The sequence below is a fragment of the Atractosteus spatula genome, chromosome 7 (genome assembly GCF_055471065.1).
Source record: "Atractosteus spatula isolate fAtrSpa1 chromosome 7, fAtrSpa1.hap1, whole genome shotgun sequence".
Taxonomy (NCBI): Eukaryota; Metazoa; Chordata; class Actinopteri; order Semionotiformes; family Lepisosteidae; genus Atractosteus; species Atractosteus spatula.
Window position 1 is genome coordinate 38053275 of NC_142712.1, and position 20071 is coordinate 38073345.

Below are 20071 nucleotides of genomic sequence, written 5' to 3' on the forward strand. Positions count from 1 at the left end.
GTGAAAATGTGAAGTTCCTTTGGGAAAGAAAAGTCAAAATGATTTAGCTTCACCTTTCAAAAGTAGCCTTACTGTTTTTTTCTTCTTTTTCCAAAACAGTCCTCAGTGCTCAGCGGAGTAATGCAGTGATTGATTGTTGTGTCGCAGGGAGGATATTTTTCTATGGTGAGGCCTTTAAATATAAAGAATAGGTACTGGACTTGCTGTCTGTGCATTAGGGGCCTGTTGCTCAGCCCATCTCGATCCTCTGCCTCCTGGGAAATCTTTCCAAATGTCTCTGTCGACACTTGATCACTTGCTGGGTTTCTGTCATTCTGTCTCTGTCACTTTTCTGAAGGGTGGAAAAACACATTTCATTTTTCTTTTTTAGTCCGTGTTTTTAGCCCTTAAAATAAGTGTGACTGTTTAAATCTGGCTCATGAATAAGTTAAGATAAACAGATGAATAAAGAAAGACTACATCGTGAGTCACATGCAGAGCTGTACTTTTCAGCCTTAGGTGCCAATAAAGAAGTTGTGCTTAATCTGTGCTTGTTTAGGCCTAACTGAATGTAGTTCAATGTCAAATTTATGTTTTCTGATATGTTTTTTTTTTCATTTATTTGGTAATCACAGTTAAATCATTCATACCTGGTAGTACACAGTTTAAGAGAGAAGTAAAGGGGCCTCACACTAAAACTGGAGCGTTTTGAACACAAGATGGTTGAAAAGGAGGACATTTCCCACTATAAAAAATAGCAGATAGTATCAAAAAATATCAATGGATCTGCAATAGAGAAGTGAGCAAAATGATCCCATTGGATTCTTGAAAAGCAATGTCCATGTGTGGGTTCCAGTGGGGTGGAATAGAGTAAGTGGAGTGGGAACTAGGGATTTGTGATGACCATTCGTCTGGAGGCCATGTCAATCCCAGAATCATACTCACAATCGATTATAGTTTTACCTTCCATTGTGTTTTTTTCTGCAATACAGAAATGCAGATATACTAACATGCCGTCATATTGCTATGGCAGTCTCTGCAGATTTGTACTATTTGTACTGATAAATCTTCACCCCCCCACTAGTGTTTTCATACCAACCTATTAAAAAACGAGGTGTCTCTGGCACACTTTCAAACTGAATTGGAAGGCTTTCTTGAACTACAGCTCAGATGACAGACCCTGTATTCTACAGGATGCAGTCAAGGTCTTCATTGGGGATAATTCTACTGCAATGCCTCACAACTGGATAAAACATACATTTTCTATATCGGAAACCAAATTCTTTTAGAATATGCACAGAACTCACATTTTTCTGTTGCAACTACACTGGAAATTAAACTTGTTGGAGAAGAATTACATTTCTGCTTGAAAATCAGTCTAATTTTCTTATACGTAGATCTAGGCAGAATTATTTCTTTAATGTCAGTTGTATCAAATGCCCTTGAAAAGTCTACGAAATGCATATCTAAGCTATCAGGCATGCATACGTAAGCTATCTAAAACATTCTGACAGCCTTGGATTTCATGAATAAGAGCTTATAGTTGATTTATGTTTAACAAAGCTGTGTTGACTGCCATTAGTCAGGTGGCCTGTTTAATTTATACTGGAATTGCTCTTAGACATTACAGATTTAATTTTGGCCCGATAATTACTCATTTATCTCCATTGCAATTGCAATTAAAGGGTTTCACATTTTAAATTCTAATTTTAATGAGGATGGTCTTCATTCCTTTCAGGTGTTGCAATCTCATTATGAGCTACCTGCTTCTTCTTTCGTTTGTTACTTGTGCTCGTGTTCTTCGATGTCTTAAAGGGTCCTCTGTTGGATGAGGCTGTCTACATACCCAATGCCAAATATATTGTCCCTAAAATCCATAAAAAGTTTGCTTTCCTCTATTGTTTCTGTTTCAGCTGTCAACCCTTTCAGCAGTTGTTAATATATGGAACAGGGTTTTAAAAGTTAAATATGAAAGCATTTCCTGGGGGAATATAAATGCTGCTTCCAAAAACTGCTCAAATCCATGGTTTGGAGTGCACAGCATGACTATGATCTATTGACTGGGTGACTTCATTTTAGCGGTCTTTTGGAAGCAAACGCAGAGGGTAAACCACTTACAGTAGGAGTGTGGGGGAGGAGTTGCATACTGTAGTTTGGTTTGTTATTTTAAATAATTAAAATTTGTATCATACCTGAATCAATCTTTGATATTTATGTCCCTTTGTACAGGGGCATACAGAAATGAGGGCCTGGTTTTAATAATTTAAGATTTGACACTGGTTATCAATTGCATTCTGTTTGAGACAGGAGTGTCTTCTCTCCTCATGACCTTGTGTGGATGCACACTGTGAGCTGTCTGCAGTGGTGTTTATGTGAATAGGTAGTGTTCTGTTCTGTTCTCTATGACCTCTCCATCACACAGCACAGAACTACCTCACAACAATTTTCATTTGATACTTTTATAGTACGTTGCTGATTTTACAAAACTGGAAACACAGATGCTCTGCATTACATTGGTAGAGCTGCCTTAAAAATATTTGCTTATCTGCAAGTTACAGTAAGTACAGCAACCTCAGTTTGTAAGTTAATTATGATCCTACTGTACGTCTCTGTATTTTATATGACTCTTTTCCTACAGAAGAATCCCTAAGCATGCTTAGATATACAGTAGGAGAAGACTCAATTTTAATACATCACACATAGAGTGACACCTGGGTGGTCATTCCTCAACACAAGCTCATTACACGGCAGATCAGGTAGAAAAATTACTTTTTTACAGCAGTTCGACTGTTTAGGTAGGGAATGAGCAAGTCTGAATTTAAATATAGCTGTCATTAAATTGTGCACTTAAGTGAAAAATTATATTAATATTATTATTAAAAATAGTTTTGCATTTATTATAGGGCTTTTATATGAAACCTGAACATGTGGCAATATGTAGCATTAATTTCCTCTCTCATACCCTGTGAATCATTTTTATTTTTTTCTTCCCAACCGTGCACCTTAATCAATCCAAATTCTCACAGTTCTAAGTGTTAGCCACCTTTGTCAGTGTCATTCTAATTCAGAGAAAATAACTTTCATGTAACTCTACTCTATGGATATTTTGTCTACCCTAATCTGTTCTTTTGTTGTTATTACAGCTTTTTCAGCAAAAATAACTTTTTGTAAGTTCTCTTAAATGAATTAGGAGACACGATTTCCAAAAACTTAGTAAAAGCTTAGGGAATCTTCTACCTGAGTGCATTTTTGTAAATTTTTCCAAAATAAAAGTTAACCGCTGGGAATATTGATTGAACTTATTGTTAAAGAATGAAAGTTGTTTTATTGGAATAAAATCCTGTTCTTTCCTCAGATCCTTTTTAAGTTCAGGTAGTGATGTGGTCTCTTTTACCCATCACTGGTGGTGTTATCAGTCAGGCAGGAGTGGTTTGATTTTGGGTGTTAATTGAGCCTATCTGAACTCCAGACATTTCATGTTGTTTCTGCTGCCCTGTGTGACACAACAGAAAGAAATGTCTGTCATGCTACTTTTGTGGGATGGTAAAACTAAAAAAAAGATATTTTGTTCTTACACTTCCTGCATATTTAGTCTAAAAAGACATGTATGCTTAGCACGAGCAGGTACTGTCACTGCATCTTTGAAAAATCTCTCCATTATATGTATGGGGTTTGTTTGGATGGGAAGAAGACATAGTTGCTTCTTTTACTGTAGGCTTCATATGGAGTCCACACTGGAATGAACTTTGGAAAGATACATGCCATTGAATAAAAATAAATCTGGGAAATTCTTGTGTATTTTCCCCCATATAATGTTTTGCAGGTTAAATACTTTTATTTCAGCTTCCCCCAAGTTCTGGGTTTCCAGATTATAGTTCCTTAGTATACACATGCTATTGATAGGCTGTTTTGCTTTTCTGTTTCAGAAATGCTGCTACAGTATATATTCTTTTTCCTAAAATGCATTATTAGCAATTACTTTGATACCTGCCATGTTGCTTTGAAGGAGAGCTCTGTAAAGAAATCATTCTGTTAATTTGTTTGGTGTTGATAAAGTTAATCACTTCTCCTACAGAGCTGAGACCTGTTTCCCGCATTTCAGATTTACCATGCTCTGGAACAAGTTCACTGAGTTTTACTGCACGTCATCAGTACTTGTGTGACTCAATGACTCATTTACTACACTACACCTAAAAACCTAGACACACTCGTTGCCTCCTGTTTTGTTAAATTAAAAGTCTTTTTTTATTGAAATTTCTTAATTGTAAAATAATGGTCCGGAGAGATGTAGTGTGTGACTCCAGTATCAGAAAATTCTTTTAAACAGCACATTAATGAACTGCACTCCACGTTACCTTCCATTGAAGATTAGAAAAAGAGAAATGTGCTTACTGTTACAGTCTGCTCTGATTGAAAAAGTTTGATTTAATTAGCCATATCTGATGGATTATTATGGGTCGCCCCAGAGTTTAGATGATTTAAAATGACAATGTTGGAGGAAGAAGACAGGGTCTTGAATGGGTTCATGTTAAAAAAAATCCACTGAAACCCAGGGGACAAAACGAATTCGGCTTTTGAGGAATTTAGCAACTGGCAGAAAATTTCACTTAGTCATCGCCAAAGGGACGTTTTCCATGAAGGTATCTCTTTAATACGCTCCCTTATCTCTGCAGTGGATAATGTGCTGCTTAGCTTAATAGACTTTTTAAGCACAATATAGACATCAAAGAGAGACCCATCAACAACGCAGAATAACAGCACCAATAATCTGTGCCAAGCCTTCCTCTGGCCATCTGATTTTGTCCGATCATCCTGCTGGTAATCCATTTCACATTTTTATTATCTTCACTATCTGCCTATTGAACGAGACAGGCTCAGAGGGTGTGCTTGTACAAATATGCAGTTTTTGATGACACGCACATGGGCTGAGGATTTGAAACAGACATGAAAGAGACAGGGAAGAACACTGCTCTGAGGCTTCACAGTGAGCATTTGCAGGCTGTCTGGTGCTTTCTGTAGGACTTAAACTACCTGAGATTCAACAAGACTCATGTCGTTCTCCATGGTGAGAAACCAACTTCAAGGGCTGGAAGAGACTAAATGTAAATGTTGTGCTGCACACAAGCACAGAGTGTTGCATTTCTCTGCTCTGTATCTGGTTTTGATGTATATTGGATACCAGTATATCACCACAATGCTCCCAGACTTAACCTTCTGTTCCCTTACTCACAGAAACCCCCCAAGCAAGCTTTTCTTCTAGTACAGCAGAGAATAAAAATCAGCTTTCACCTATATCTGGTTTCTAATAACAGTGCCAAGAATCAGAAACTGTGACATCAGTGGAGAATGTCGGAAAAAAATATTAAGTAGCTTGTATCAAAAATGATAGAGAAGATCACTTGAAGCCCTAATACAACAGGAAAAGTATCATGCCCCGAATCATCTGACAAGGGATGATGTAAAAAAAAAGCTTAGTACTGCTGACAATAGGCCTCATCATTGTAGCTGATTGGCCATGAATTCTGGAATCTGTCAAGCAAAGCTTTAGAGGTTGCTCTGAGAAAGATTGGGACATGCTTCTTTACACTGATGGCAATGCTCAGTATGCCTGAGCTCACAAAAGGCCAAGTTAAGAAGAAGAAAACAGCGAAAACAGTGAAAGATGGTGACCCAGATGGGAAATTAAGAAATTAAGTTTCTATAATCTTCTGATCTTTGCTACCCGACACCTGAAGCAGTACTATAATTCTTGCTGTAGTCCTGGGAATGTAGTAACCTATGGTTACAGTGTGCAGGACAATTAAAGTCCTTACTTGGGGATCCTGAGACTTCCTAATTAATGGTTGTCAAGAGATCTGACTTCTCCCCAGCCATCTTAGATGTTTCCCAAATAAATTTACTTTCTCCAGTCCCTTGAAACAAAGGGAAAATTATTAATTTGTGTCCTTTTATTTCTGAAATCATTTTTGATCTACAGCAAAGCACTTCTATACCTTCTTACCTTTAAATGTATTAGATTTGTATAGATTTTCCCACAACATGTCCTTGTTTTTAGTGTGAATGACATTTTTGCACAAGCTTATATGCCTGAAATGAATGGGGCCAGACATTTGCTATGTTTGAGCCTGCTCGTTTTCATGCTCAGTGTTGCATCACATGAGTATTATCTGTGTCTGGCTTCCTTGTTTTAATTTGACATGATTCTGTGCTTGTCAGCTCTCATTTTCAGCATGCTATTACACTATTACAATAAACCTCAGTCTCGTGAAGGCATGTTGATAAACTCCACTAGCATGTGGGCATTATCTGGCCCTGACAATTTCAGCGGGAAGAAATTTTCTTGATTCTTTCTCTTAAATTCACAATTTCCAACTTTGAAATGTTTGTACATCCCAGTCACACAAGCCCACCTATAACTCCATATTCCTCTTAAGAAGAGAAAAGCATGAATACGAGTTGTGACAGCTCATTTGTGGTCTGCGAAATTCCTGTTTATTAGATTTGCCATTTTTTAAAACAAATACATTTTTGTCTTTTCACGCTCATTAATTCTCTTCATCTTCAAACGATCCCTTGAACCGTGGACGTAAGAAAATATATTTACTAATCATCTGCTCAGCAGTCAATTGTTGAGTTTTCTAAGACATTAGATGATTAGGCTAATGTGCAGGAGGCCCAGCATGGGCTTTGCCATCAGGGTGGTAATGTGACAGCTTCCATGCCCATTGCATGAAAATGCTCTTTATTTCTGAAAGCAATTTTATCCTCTAAAGGGGTTTGATTGACACTCATGCTGGCTAGAGCTCTGGCTGCATCAGTAAAACCCCCAAAACACTTTCATTTCACTGCCTATTAAACTCAAAGGAAACAAATAATATGTCTATATCGTTTTCTATCTCTATATACCTGTCTGGTGAAATCTTTAGGGGGAAGGGGGGGGTTTGTGTTAAATTAGAAACCTCTATCAAGGTTTTGCACAGGCCTTGAGGTTATAGATAGATTTTCCATGGCTGCAGAAAGAGACTATTCTGCTGCTGTAGCTACCAGCCAACGCTTGCAGCAACAGCTGGTGGCTATGTCAAATTATAAGCAACAGAAGTTTAACTTTTGAAGCCTGAGTGATTTTTCAACTCAGCATTGCGCTGCACTGATCTCCTGGGCTCCCTCGATGAATGGGTTCAGAGCTGAACAAAATATATCGCTGATAAAAAACAAAAGCAGATATTGCTGGGAAGTCCTGACTTAATGAGCATATACCAATCAGTGAAGGTCATTAGTAGTCTATTGCTTTTCTGTACTTTAAAACCATGTTGGGTGATTTCAGTTCACTATGGTTGAAAACCATTGGACCCCCTTGGAAGGCTTTGAGCACTGGATTCAAAAGATTCATTTTCTTTCTTTGTACACTGGTAAAGGTGGTAATGAGCTTTTACATTTGTGAGATAAATATACAAATAGACAGATTCTCCATTCTATCACAGAGGTCTTTAATGTAATTCACAGAATTGCAAAGTCTAGGACAGTTTGTAACATTTTGCACTGCTTTTTATACTGTTACCCTTAAATAGCCACTCACACCCACCCCCACACAAAATAGAGATATTTTGAGCATGTAGACACATCTTAGCACAGAAAGAATCACCATGCATACCAAGAAGGAGGAAGACATGTCTGAGCCTCATGCAGATAATGCACTTCTCTATCCCCTTGCAGAGAAAGAGCAGTAGTACACACACATCCTTCACACACAGTATGCAGAACTGGCCTGAGTTTCAGTGTTTGCTGTGCAACGGGCCTGCACAATTTTACACAGACAAATTAATTTTCCAGAAAAAGGAGCAAGATAGATTTTATTTCCAATTGTTTCCACAGCAACAGTATTTAGTACTGTATGGGTAAATTGATTACGTCTGTTGCATAATGCTGTAAACTGGGTATGATAGCTTATTGGAGAAATGACACTCCTGGAAAAGTGAAGCAGTTCACCTTTCATATGGAACCATGCCAATTTTGTATACACCATTGGTACTGTTTTAATCTTGGCCAGTGATGTATACAGATAAGAGCAGGCATGTGCACAAAGGCAACATCCTTTCAACTCAGGCACCTGCAAAAATCTGTTTGCGGACACTCCCATTCACCAAAACCCCGCTGCACATGCACATTGGGTTTCCAACATGGTCACTTACTGTACGCAATCCTTTCAATTTTGTGTTGACATCTATAGCTCTCCCAAGTTCTTTAGTGACCCATTGTGCTGTGGTCAGAGAGATCTCATGTGCACGTCTGCCCCCTAGAGAAGCCCTGGGATTGTGTTCTGTGTAATTCAGAGAACCAGGGACTGGCTGTGCAAACATGTGTGCACAGTCAGGTCAGTCAATACAAACACTCAAAGCACCACCGCTGATAGCAATGGTAATAGCATCAGTCAGGCTGTCAGGGCCATGAATTTACATCACTTTTCTATTTCTTTTATATCCAATTTCTTATTTAAGCTTGCCTTTTTCCCCCATTTTGTTCTCATGCCTTCATATTTACTTCTCTCTACAATCTGTGCATAAGCCCAAACAGTAAAATATCATGCTGGTGACCTTGAGAGCCACGTGTGGCGTTTGGACTTAATGAAGTTGCTGTAGATGTCCAGAAAACTGCAAATAGAAGTAATGACTTTCAAAGTGACAGTATTAGATAGGGCTTTTCACTGAAATTAGATTCTTGAAAGAAAATAGAATGGCTAACACAATTTTACCCGTATTCTCTCAGAGGTGGCTCCCTTAGGAGTGGAGAGGAGTCAGTGGAAAGGCCTGGCTTGATCACTTCATCTCAGCCCGACATTCACACTCTTCCTTTTAGATGAAAAAGGAAAAACAAGTCTTCATGGTCCAGGTGCTAAATCAGCTCAGCAATCTACTCATCGGCCATTACCGAGCTTAGAAACGTGGTGTTTTTAAAGTTTGTTCTCAGCCTTGCATTTTTGCTCTCTTAAGTGTTTTGACTTTATAAGGGCGCACACATCAACATAATAAATATACAGATGTTGGCAGTGGCTCATTTACACAACGCGGATTAAGAACACATAGGTCTTTCCTAACCAGCTTGTTAGAGTTCTTTGAAGAAGCAGCAACAGTAATGTATACACACAGAACTTATGTCATGGTGAATGTAGATTTTCAGAATGCTTTATATTAAGCTCCTCATAATATCTGAAATCTCAAATAACAGGCATTAGGCATTCTGGAAGATGTGGGTGCTACAGATAAGAAGGGAATGTTAAATATAATTAGTAGAGTACCACAAGGATCTCTACTAGGACCACTGCTCTTCCAGTTTAAATATAGTAAATGATCTATATTTTGATATTGTCATCTTAGTAAATTACAGTAGTAACATTTGGATATAATACCATACTGGACGATTGGCAAACACTGCAGAAGTGGCAAAATGAAATTTATGAAAATTTCATGACTGGACAAGTGCCTGGCAGATAATGATTAATATAGACAAGTGCAGGATTTTGCGGGCATGTACAAAAAACCTATACTGTAAATACTTAATGTGAAACACTGAGTTAGAAGAGGTTGCTTATGAGAAAGACTCAGGTGTTTATGTTGAAACATCATATTCATTTTCTAGGCATTGTGGGAAGAAATCAAAAAGGCAAAGAAAATGTTAAGATTTCTAGCTAAATTTAAATCAAGGCATGCTATGTTATAATTGTATAATGCACTACTGAAGCCTCATGTAAGCTATTGTGTACAATTTTGGTCAACACATTCTGGATATTGCTGCTCTTGAATCTGTACAGAGAAGACCATCCAGATACACTCTGGGGAATATTCTATACTGATAGGATGAAGAAGCTGAACGTATTTAGTCTTGAACAGATAATATTGCAAGAGTACTTCATGCAAAGACCTGTATGTAAATCCTTAAGGATCCCAGCAGACTTCTTCATAAACATGTTGAGAAACATGAAGTGAAACATAAACGAGAAGATACAGGAGACACTTGCCTAAAAGGCTGTGTGACTATGGAACAAGCTACATAGACCACTGTATCCTGGTCTTTTTTTTAAAAAATGGCTGGATAAGGTCATTGTATCAATTAGCTACTACTATATGAGCCCAAAAAACTTCTCTTTTTAGTAACTGTTCTTATATTCTTATTTAAAGCTCTCTGTGGGAGCCTGAGAACACACCTCAAAAAGCTTGATATTGGAAGAGTGGATCATATAAATTGCTTTGTTGCTTTTCAGATACATCTGATCAATGCAGTGGCTGTCATTCTCTCCTTCTTTCCTGACTTTGAGATGAAAAAGAAACCAATAACTTTTGAACAGTTTAACTGGAATAGCCTCTGAGCAGTTGACAAGCTACTGTATATTACTGTGATTTGTGAAAGGAGTGTGTGTGTTTGTGTATGTGGGGGGATATATTCTTCCTGCTGGACTGCAAAAGTAAAAACAAAACTAATGCAGCACTTCTCAGACAGCTCCTTCGGGGGATACATTTAAGTGTCTCTCATTCATTTTAACCATTTCTGTTTTCCCCAAATTCCCAAAGCACTTAAGTCACAGTCACCACTGCTGTAAATTTATTTTTCTCTCTCCATACAGCCCATCACATGTTTCTCTGCAGTTCTCTGCCATCATAACACATCATTCCAAGTGGTTGAATAGAGACTAGATGCAAGTCAACTGCAGGAAATAAGTCTGTCCCCATGAGGTATGAGGTGCAGGTCCCTGAGCGACTGTTACACCGTGGGCAGCCTCTACAGGCTGCACAGGCAACACTGATTCCTAGCCTGAGAAATGCCTTGGCTTCTCTGAAATAATGCTGCCACATTGCACTTTGAGGCCATCCTGACCTAACTTCATGTAAGCATGCATCATAGAGCTCCTACAGCTGAAAGGATTTAATTCAAATTCCATATGTGCACATACTGCAATTAAAAGATGCTGCATTGCAAATCACCCTTTGACATTTACTGGGTGAGCCTTTGTAACCATACGTGTATGCCAAATACTATATGTAGTGATTCCATGCTGCCTAGCACACAATCTCCAGTCTAGGCTAATAAAGGTTTGCTGGCTTTAACATGACTGTTGAGGTAGTGCATTCATGTTTTGGGTTTGACTAAATCTCTCTATCGGATCATGACAGGGGGTCATTTAGTTGTTACAGTTATTAGGCAGTGGATGTCTGTACTGTGATTATCTTGGGCAGCAAGGTGTAGTTTTTCAAATTGTCAAAGTATAGCTTTTAATCATTTGCATTTTTAAAGGGTAACTGTGGATATGGTTAGAAACATCCCTGAGTAGAGGAGAGTAAGAGGGACTCCTGGACTGACCATATAGGTGAGTATGAGTGGTGGGGGAGGGGGCAATGGGGAGCAGCTTTTTCCCCAACTCCACAGTCTCCAGCCCCTGAGATTCCTACACATCCACAGCCATCGCCTGTGGGCCCAAACTGTCATCCTTGTCAGACAGAGCTGTCCAGCACAGTGCCTGTCTCCTGTGTACCATCAGGAAAGTTCACAGTTCCAGGTCCTCAATTTTAAATGCATGCTTCTTTTAGCAAAGTTCAATGTAAGGTCCTAATGTGTAATGGAGGGAAGCTTTCCGCACTCTGCATAACCTACTACAGGAGTCAACACTGCTGCACAATAAATTGTTTGGGCAATTCAGTGACAACTGTTGTTGAAATATCAAGCACTTGCTAGTTGCATTACCTTCCATGCTATACTATATATAGTATGTGAAAGTGGAGATTTAAAAGTAAATTCATTGTAGTCACTTAAGGATTCACCTTGAGATTTTCAGTGAGCAAACGTCATTCACAGAAAAATGACCCCTTGATTTTGTTGAGTTAGCAGGTCGAATTGAGTACAAATCGAGTTTTAAACGATAATTCGGGTGGAGGTCATAACCTAATCTTGCCCTCCTCTGCCAGACTGTGTACAAATGCTTGTTTTGATTACCTGCATTTCATTTTCATCCAACCCTCCTCTCCATCTCTGCCCCTTTACAGCAGCTTCCTGGCTCATCCTTCATTAAAATTGGGGTGAGAGTTTCTGAAAGTCTTTTCCTTGCAGATGTGCTGTCATTGCCCTGAGCCATATGGGCTACCCCAATTAATCTCACTTTTTGAATCATACCTCTTCTTCACGTTCAATAAGGTTTGACAAAACTACTGAACTGGTCAATGGCAGATGCCTTCTTCCAGATTTTGAACACATTTCTCTAATATAAAATATCTGTTGGCTAGATTTTCCCTTTTCAAAGATGTGCTCCACAATTCAGTGTGAGACTGGCAGAACATGCTCCAATAAATTTTAAACTTTCACAAGCTATCACAAGTGTTTGTCTCCAAAGGAACCTTAAAGGAGTTTTACCAAACACAGGATGATGCCAAGCATTGTTTTAATGTGTAATCCTTGAAGTTATTTTTTATAGAATTTGAACTAGTTGTCTGCTCATTAATGAACAGTCTTGAACATAAATGCTTTATAAAATGAAGAAAGAACGTATTTTGACAGAGCTTGGTATTTTTTTCCAGCAGTTTTTTCACTGCCAGATGCAAAGTTGCCCCTGTACTGCCCTGTACTTTGCAACAGCTCTGGGAAAGTTCTGTGCAGCAGATTAGTTCCCCTGCCTTGAGCCCTGTGAGATCTGAGGCTGGCGATAATGAAGCTCTCAGAGCCTTCCAGGGGCATCCTTCTGTTTCGTTAGCCTCCAGAGCTAAGCAAGCAAAGACGTACATTTTGTTCTCCCCCAAGGCAAACTGACGAAGCTATTTAAAAACCACACATTTTTTTTTAGATAAGAGTCGTGTTCATTACTGTCTTCTTTCTAGTTCATTCATTAATTTGAAAGTTCTTCTTTCATCCCAGACCGGTTGGCATAGAAGCAAATTACTTGTTCTTCCATTATTTTATTAGGGTCTGGAAGGCCCACACTATGCACATGCACGTACTGTAGATGCACTCAATTCAGTCTCTTTTGCCAATTAGGTCACTTACCATATTCACCTTATTATTATTAGACCACATATCACAATGTTTTCAAGTCTCCTTTGAATATGAGACTTGTGTCCTTATTGTCTTCAAAGGAAAAACTATTTTTTGTTTCTCCTTCTATGGTCAGAATCTATCAGTAAGACAGACACCAAAATGTTACCAAAGGAAGCCTACAGACTACAGAAAGTTTCTTTTAGTGTATTATTTCTTGTATTATTCATTTATCAGAGTAGACAGTCATGTCCTCATAACTGTTGTACTGTCAAGTAATACGTAGACAAATGTCTTTCAAGAATGTTAATCCAGGTGAGGCAGTGTGGTATTGAGGAGCACATAGATGCAGTCTATTGATTAATTGATTGATTGCTATTGTAGATCATGCAAGCTTTCCAGGTTAGCATTTTTTTTCAAAGCAAGTCACTATGATATTAATAAGCTCTTGTTAATTAGATGTAAATTTGACTCTTTCACAATGCTGAAAAACACAACCATCTACAGAGGTATTGATGGGTGCATGAGTGGATGAGTGGAGTCATCCACTCCAGTGACTGGGTGCAATCCAGTGGTTTGGGTGTCCGGATTGCTAAATAAGTACGGTATACAGGCCAAGGTCTGGATGTACTGAAAAAGAGAGCAGCAGGCCTGTGTGCAGGAGATAGAGATGTCAGTGTGCAGATGCTCTGCTGAGGGAGGTGCAGACCTTGTGTCAGGCAGCTCACAGGCGGGAGACTGCAAGGTATCGTCATCTGGGCCTCCTTACCAAGTCAGCTGGAACTGAAGGGAGATGAATCTTATTTAATAGAATCATTAATCTTCCCATGTTGCATCTGCAAGAAAAAAAAATGGGCTACGGGAGAAAGAAGCAGTGAAATTTTAATTGAGCATAAACAGTAGCTGTTTCTCCTGCAGTGGAGCACAGTTATTGCTGAAATTAAAAGCCTGAAGGCTCTCTCACTTTATTGAAAAGTACTACATCTTTTGATCCGTACTTCTGTGATGTGTTTATGACTTTATGCCAGGGATTTGCGCAAAAGGCGGGAGGGAGAGAGGTAACAGCCTGATCTCCAGATTTGTTGACAGGTTCTCTTTAACAATCTACTGGCAAACATCTGGACCTGCAGGTTTTGTCTACAGTGTGGAAGAGTGGAAACAATCGTAATAACATTCACAACAATAGTGAAACAATATGAATAATATGATTGTAAGGACAATACATAAAACAGAAACAGTACTTAAAATGATCATTCTGTCGAGTGTTTCGTGTGGTGGCATGCTCTACTGTGCAGTCGGTTGAGAAAGCACAGGACCATGTGGTTCTTGAGTGTCCTGCGGTGTCTATACAGCCAGGCAAAGGCAAACCCCTTCCTACCTCCTACCTCCTGCCTTCTGTCACGCCAATAAACTGGAAACCCACTTTACTGTCAAGTGGGCAGCTCACAGACGTAAACAGGCATGGATTTCAATAGTCCTTTTTTGACTTCTGCAGAAAGCATTAATTTGTGCCTCATTCATCATTAATTGGCATTTGAATTATATTTGAACTGGAAGTGGTTCGCATCTCAATAAATCAGCTGCCATCTGAAAGATAATGGAAACATCCCAAATAACCCTGGCACGCCACAGCCGTAGATGTTAGCTAGTTAGATGTAAGCAGGGGTTTCTGTTGTTACATGTGTTACAGTTATTAATCTGGTCTCTTTGGAAGGGAGAGGAGATGAGATTTCCAGATCAATTAGTGCTGCCATAACACTAGTCATCGCTCTTGTGCTGTCAAACTTGCAATTACTGCTCTGTTTTTAAATTTGGTTTTAGGGTGTGTTCAAGTTTTAGATTTGCCCAAGGCAGTTCCCAAAATCTTCAAATGAATACAACTCTAAGGCCTGAGATTTTGCCACAGTGGCATATGTGGAATAAGCCTTCAGGCTCAAAACAGTCCCCCTGACTCTCCTATTGTCTCTTCACTGAACAGTATGATGCCACAATGTTTTCTCATGGGAGGTTAGGCCAGATGGTTAAGGAAAAGGGCTTATTATCTGAAGGCTCCTACTTCCAGTCATGGCTCTGTCACTGACAAAATGCATGTTAACCCAAGCACGTTGTTTAATTCCTTTTGTTCTAATGGATATCATGTTCAAATTTAATTACATTTAAAAAGTACTTTTCATCCCATACGTTCCCTTTACACATATAAAGAAACCTATATGTATAACCCAGCCCCCACCTGGGTGATGCACTTCAGCTTGATGTGTCTGTAGTCCATACAGTACAGGGGAATGAGTGAGAAATTGTTTCACCGATTGAATTAGGGGAGAATTTAGGAGAGGCCAGGTTGTTCAAGCCCGAAATGGAATTTAGACACTAGGATTAACACTCCTCCTCTTATGATCACTGCCATGTGTCGTGGGATCTTTAATGCATTATTACAGCAGTGTTCCTGGTTACAGCACCTTAATGGAGCATCCATCCATCCATTTCCTAACCGCTTTAATCAATACAGGGTCACAGGGTGAGCTGGAGCCTATCCTGGCAAGAAACCTTGGACAGGATACCAGTCTATCGCAGGGTACACATAGATACAAACATGTCCACACACCAGGACCAATATTGCCAGAAGCCAATTAAACTACTGGTGTGTCTTTTTGACTGTGGAAGGAAACCAGGGCACCTGGAAGAAAACCATGCAGGCACAGGGAGAACATATAAACTCCATGCAGATAACACCCCATGTACAGAACTGAACTGGTCCCTGTTGCTGTGAGGCAGCAATGTTAACTACTGCACAACTGTGTTGCCCACTTTAATGGATTGGTTAGAAATTTCTGGTCCAGTAGGAAGACTGACACCAAATGGTCCACTTACTGTACACAACTTACAGCAGTAACCCCGTTTTCCCTTAGAGGTCTCCTACTCTAATACCTATTATTATATTCTTATACTAATATTCATTCTAAGGCCCTGCTTTGTTTAACTTATGAGATCTGATGAGATCAAGCTAGAAGACTGTAATGCTGCTGTCAAGCTGAAATGAGTATTGTAAGTGACTCTGCACTGCAGGTATTGATGCACAGTTCACTCCCCGGACTCTGTAAGTGACTTTGAATAAGTGCTTTGGCTAATTATTTAGATGCAGTCTTCACAAATAGGAACCAAACCTTCACTATTATCCACATCAGGATAAGAATAATATGTGTAATGATAAAAAGCCACAAAAGTTTTTGAATGACATTCTACATTATCATAAAAGCAAAGCAATTTCTTCACCTTGGTAACAGCATAATATAAGGTTAATGGATCAGCATTTTACTGCATCTAGTCCTACTAACGAAACACACTCTCTCCTATGCTCAAAATACTTCAATCCCTATTGTTTCCAGTGATGATTTGAGCACATGTGTAGATGAAGGCAGCAGTTTTTGCAGACACTGGTATTATAGCAAAGAAAAACCTATGCTCTGTGTTTTAGATTATTTCCTCTCAGCCTATACTTTTTAATGCTATTTTTTTTAAATCAATTAGAATCAAAAGGTGATTATATATTATCTCCTCTCCAGTTAGAACTCTAATAACTAGATTTGACTATATCATTTCCTTTGGGTTTTACAAGCAATTGAGGATAAAATTGCTCAATTACTTGTAGTATATCTTAGGTATTTGTCGATGAGGATATTTGTTTTGGGAGGCCATCTCCTCATTGCATTTTAGGTAGTGTTTTTCTGTTCATTTTGTAAGATCTCATGATCTCAAGAAATAAAGGCAGTAGTTTATCATTATTAGTTGAAGTGAATTATGTCCTGGATATGTCTAATAACAAGAAGCACTAGTGACCTACCCAGCCATGTTGTTGAATCCGATACCCTGGCTTCTTTCAAGAAACAGCTGGATGAGATTCTTGGATCAATTATTTACTAACTGCCAAACAGGCTAGATGGGCAAAATGGCTTTCTCTTGTTTGCAGCCTTACTAATATTCTAATGTTTCCTGTGCTGTATGGGAGTTATTGAACAAAATTCAATCGCAGCTGTGCTCCATAGCTGTTTTTTATTTTTATGCATAACATCCTTGAACAGGGGGCTGTTTTCTCTCAGACCAACCTTAAATGCACACCACAGGCCTGGCACTGACATCCCAAGTGGACTAAGCTGCTCCTCTGCCTGATTGCTCAGTGCAGGCTAACAGGATTTCATCAGTCACATACAGCTTTATTGGGCTGGTGGAGAGGGGATTCGAAAAATGCACAACTAGATGAGGCACTTTTAGCTTCTGTAAATCTGTTTAGGCTCCTTCTCTCTATGTTGAGGACTGGAAGGCACCTCACATTAACCTGTTAACATATGTCCTTCCAGGTGCACTTTATCAGGTTTTCAGAAAGAAATTAAACACCTTTCCATTTGCATTTATTATATCTATGTCACCATCCCAGTAATGGATGGAAGGTTTAGAGGAGGGTGTTTTTAGTTTGAAGACTGGCAGAAAGATTTTTTTAGTGACTCCACTGGCAGCTGCTGACTGTAAGGAAGAGGAAATAGCACTTTTACAGGAATGCAGTTTCATTAATGTGTTTCTTCTCTTTCTCAAGGTATTTTACAGCTTATAAATGAGTAATCTCACTCTCTGACGTGTGTTTCTCTGTAATAACCCTGTAGGCGCTGCTTGCAGTGAACAATGAGTGATTGCTTTGTCTTAGCTCATAATCCCTGTCTTTGAAACAGTGTGGTTGTCCATTTCAAGGAAACTGCGCAGGGTTTGTTTTTTTAATTTGTCATTTAAGAAACTGAAACCATGTGAAATAGAAAACCACAGTCACATAAATCCACAGCTGTCAACATTATACTGCCACTTCCATATTTATATTTTCATATCTTTCATAAAAAAGGGGCACCTACTGTACATGATAAATGAATCAGTAACCAAGCTTAGCTTTAATTGTGCATCTTTTGAGTCAGACCTGGACATTGTTTTTTTTTCTGTACAGTACTCACACTCCTGTCTCCTGATCTTCCCTGAGTGCAATATCACGGAAATTACCAGCAAGACTATAACGTCAGTACAGATCCTGACAAATACTGTGAGAGACTCTTCCATCAGAATCATTATGTAATGTGCATCTCTGGTGTTTGTCCACAATCATAGGATACTCAGGATGTAAACTTAACTAATAATGGTTTTAGATTTGTGCACAAGAGTTTTTTCCAAGCAGAAAACACCTGGAGAAGGTGAAAGGATAATTAGTCACCATGCTCTCCCTGCTTCAGCTCCATTAAAGCCTGAAAATTAGATTTAACTTTGTTTTGAGGTTCCCAAGATAACATGCTTGCAGCTCAGCAGAGCTTGCTGAATAAAATAAAGAAAGAGGGCTCATTTAGTAAAGTGAGGAGAACTGCAATTCTAGTCTTTGCAGGTGTCAGATTCCACCTCAGATTAACACTTAGCCTATTAATAAGCAAGGGCACCATACTGTTTTCTCCTATATCCCCCACAAACACACAAGTCTGCAACTTTATACTGTATGACAAAGAGATCAGTTATAAATTGTTTCTTACATTGATTTTCCAGTTTTCTTTATTGTTTATTTTAGCATTAAACCTTGGAATAATTGTCCCATTAGAAGGGGGAAAATACATTATCATTAACACCGTCTTCTTATCATGCACACAAATGTACACACATACAATACTAATGACACACAGCTCAACGCAGACCCCTGCACATCCAGAGAGAGATGGTGCATTCAGCTCGTGTGTCATAAAAAAAAACAGGGCTGCTCTCTGTGAAGTAAACCATATCATTACATAATTGCATTCTGATTACCCTTTAATAACTCATTTACTTCATTATTTATAAAGAAAATAAATGATAAAGTGCCATCTGGGATTCTTTACTGTTCTATTTATCATTTTAACAATGCATCTGTCCTTGAGTACACTTGTTACAAGTATATTTTTTGATTAAGAATTTAGCACCTGGGTGGACTTCATTGGTGAGTGTAATTAACTCCTCACTTAAAAAAGGGAGAGGAACCTGCTGCTGTTCTGGAAGCCCCAGCTCCTGTGTGAAGGCATCCTTGCACTCTGCACATTACACCCCATCCACGCCCTGTCCTTGGTACACCTGTCAGGAACAGCTGGCAGAATATATACTGTGTGCTGTAATTATTTTATGCCATGCTCAGAGCCGTGTGATTGCGAAAGGATTGCCCCCATTCATAACTGAACTGTGATACATTTCTCTGCTCTTTATGGGAAGCACTAAATGCCACTGAAAGCTGCCTGGCTGCTGGTATACGTATAATGTTTTCAAAAAAAAAATTAGACCATAATAATGGCTTTGCATAGCTCCCGAGTGTATGTCAATTACATGTTCTCGCTCAGCTGTGCTGGCTAGGACCCCACAGTAGATCAGTTGAATAAGTTGTGGGGCTAGTAGGCGGCTATGTGTATAACTGAACTGCCAACATTCACACATATTTTTACAACTGCTCTATATTTATAAATAGATACAGTAAAGGGAAAAAAACATGATCTCAAGAGGCGAAGACTAATACCCTCAGAGTTTCTTGCTTCCCCTCTCTCTGATAGACACATATTTAAGTGTGAGTAGCTTTGTAACAGACAGAATACTTAACACAGGCAATACAACTCTAATGCATATTGTGATGTATATGTTTTTTACAGAATTACACAAAGCTGTCATTTTCTATTGAACTGTGTTGCTCTTTTTAGTTGTCCATGTTGTTTGAATTCTGTTAACAATTGAATCGCTCTGAAAAAAAAAAACAGAGTGCTGCTTCCTCAAAGCCCTTAGGATTCCATCCTTCTGCCTGCCCACCCTTTTGTGTGAATTTCCTAGCCATACCATTTCATGCTGATACCATCTCAGAGTCCCTCAGCCTCTCTTGTCAGCATCTGAAAGAGAGTTGAGAACCTTGGCAACTAACAAACGATGTCAGCCAACGTTCAGAACAGCATCTTCAGGATTTGTAGTATTTAAAAGTTCATGGAAGTGTGCTATTGTTGAATTCATTACAATGCTTCTAATTTCTCTCGTAACACTAATTTAACATCCAGCTGCTTCTCCT